At 41.7% G+C, this 2691-nt stretch overlaps 1 non-coding gene across 1 annotated transcript; it reads right to left on the bottom strand.

Moving 5' to 3' along the window:
* Positions 1–591: 591 nt before the first annotated feature.
* On the bottom strand, positions 592–673 carry trnas-gcu (transfer RNA serine (anticodon GCU)). The gene has a single exon. It is a non-coding gene; the product is annotated as a tRNA-Ser (tRNA).
* Between the last annotated feature and the right edge of the window lie 2018 nt (positions 674–2691).

Here is a 2691-nt window from a genome sequence, read left to right as displayed (position 1 = left end):
TGGACATTTACTTCAGGAGCACAGAGCTTTATATCACTACAACATGAGTTCCAATCTTCATATTCTGTTTACTTTTCACATTATTTTCTACCAGTCCACGAGCTTATATTAATTCAGTATTCGGGTCTCTGCTCCTCCGCCGTTTCTAACATCTCACCTCTTACAAAAAAACACTCTGATCTATCGTCGGTAGTCGATGACCCCTCATTTTAAACTCCATCTGCCAAAGCATTGCTCACTCACTTAATCTATCAAGAAGATTTGAAAATAAATTTCTTGCCAAAGGATAATTTTCTGCATCTGCTCCCTCGCCATTTGCTTTTCCCATTTGTCTTTCACTTGGTGCAAATCCAGAGAAAGTAATGATGGAAGGAAGGAGGGGAGGAAAAATCCTGCTCCGTTTCGTGATCCCTATTTGATCTCCATTCCAGTGCAGTTTGGGTGAAGAATTCCAATTGTCTGTCTCAATTTTAATAAAGTATAACCAATTCTGGAATCACTGTCTGGACATTGACAAGAACAGGTTTCGAGGCTGACTTTACAAATAAGCTCACCCAACATAAATAATACACGAAACAGCTCATAAACTAGCAACAAGGATGGGATTCGAACCCACGTGTGCAAAGCACAATGGATTAGCAGTCCATTGCCTTAACCTCTCGGCCACCTTGTCCATTGCAGAGACATAGTTGTCACCTTCAGCACAGCTTCTGGCTGTGCAGCCAGCTGTGGAATGATGGAAATATATCTTCTGTCAGTAAATGAAGTTGGGAATGGAGCGGTGTGAAACATTTCCAGACCATGTCCAACACGTTTCTACTCAGTGTGAAAACCCACCACGGAAAGACTGGAACATACAATCATTTCATCACATCATGATTAACATCACTCAGACAGCTGAACTATTAGGTCACTGATGAAGTCATGATGACCGAATTTCTCATGAAATTACAACTGAACTAACTGACTGGAAGAATTGCTTTAACCCCACATGATCAGCGAGGCACAGCAGCAGGCCGACTTGTCGGGTGGTGTAAACAGATATCACTGCTTCTGATCTTCACCAGAACTGAGAGTGAGATGTAACATTGATCATCAAACAGACTGTGAGAGAATACAACAGAATAAAACACATGGAGAGACACTGTGGAATAACAAATAGATTTGATTGGAATGTTGAAATTTTGATTGGAATGGATAAAACACCAGAAACAGCAGATTAAATTGGGATTCTCATCATTATATTGATCTGGGACAGAAAAGAGAAACTGATGGAAAGAAGAGAAGAAGGAAGAAAAGAAAGGATGGAACTGTTCAATCTTTTCAGTTTTTTCACTCGCCCATCAAAGCTGATTAAAAAAAGTTGCAAATAACAGAGAATTTCACCAAAAAGGGAGATTAAATGTTGCTGAAACCTTGGCTCGAAGGATGCCCCAAAAGATCACCTGTGTAACTGTCTCCTCACTGGGGGATTTCAATCAGTGAGCAATATTATTCTCTACTTTTTTTGTTAATTGGTCCCAGAACTGTCACTTGGAATTAATATCTGTGTTCCGACTCCTGAATAATAGAATTGTGAGTTTCTCGATATTTTCTGGACACAGTTCCTGCTGAAAGAACTAAGAACTCTTTTCTAATTTGCACAATACTCTATACACACTCATCAAGCCTGCTAAGCTAGCATCTTTGGTGCTGCTCTCTCTTCTCCCAAACTTCATCTCATGTGACTGTTCCATCATCACTCTGACAGTGGGAGGGGTTGATCCCACTATCTTCAGCATTAACCCTTTACATCCTTATACCACACTGTCTGTCCAAAAAAAATGGGTGGAGGGAACTTCCTTCATTTATCAAAACACCAACAGCAGCACAGTGGTGCAATGGTTAGCACCGCAGCCGCACAGCTCCAGCGACCAGGATTCAGTTCTGGGTACTGCCTGTGTGGAGTTTGCAAGTTCTCCCTATGTCTGTGTGGGTTTCCGCCGGGTGCTCTGGTTTCCTCCCACCTCCAAAAGACTTGCAGGTTGATAGGTAAATTGGCCATTGTAAATTGTCCCTAGTGTCGGTACGTGGCAGGAGAATGGTGGGGATGTGGTAGAGAATATGGGATTAATGTAGGATTAGTATAAATGGGTGGTTGCTGGTTGGCACAGACTCGGTGGGCCGAAGGGGCTATATCTCTAAATAAGAAAAGTAAAATAAAAGCTACCAGTCGTAAATCAACTCAAACCCATTAGAGAGATAGAGGGAGACTGTCAGAGAACTTCCTGCATCCAGTCCTGACCCTGTCACACTCAGCAGCTTCTCACCCAGACCCCACTCTCATCAACACTGAACATTGTTACCGAGACCCTTCAAATACTGTTTATAAAAGGTAGAAAAATTCAAACTTCATCACAGCTAGATTGAATAGAACAAAGTTTAATATCTTCTCGTCGTCACTCGGTAACCACATGAGACAGTCCTTAAATCAGTAGCATAAATTATCAGCTGTAAGAATGTTTGTCATTGGGTTGAATCATTTCTGTGTGAGGAATGTTCCAGCATCATAAACCAGGGGAACGTGTTGACTGAGCTGTGTCTTCATCTCTTCTGGACAGTTCACCCTTCATTCTGCTCTGATTCACTTTCCCAAAGCGGATCTACAGATTCTCAAATCCAGAGACTGGGTTTTCTTATTTTGTTCCTTTT

This window comes from Heterodontus francisci, chromosome 35 (assembly GCF_036365525.1).
Source record: "Heterodontus francisci isolate sHetFra1 chromosome 35, sHetFra1.hap1, whole genome shotgun sequence".
NCBI classification, from domain to species: Eukaryota; Metazoa; Chordata; class Chondrichthyes; order Heterodontiformes; family Heterodontidae; genus Heterodontus; species Heterodontus francisci.
Note: the sequence above shows the minus strand (reverse complement) of the source record. Positions and strands in the feature narration are given on the sequence as shown.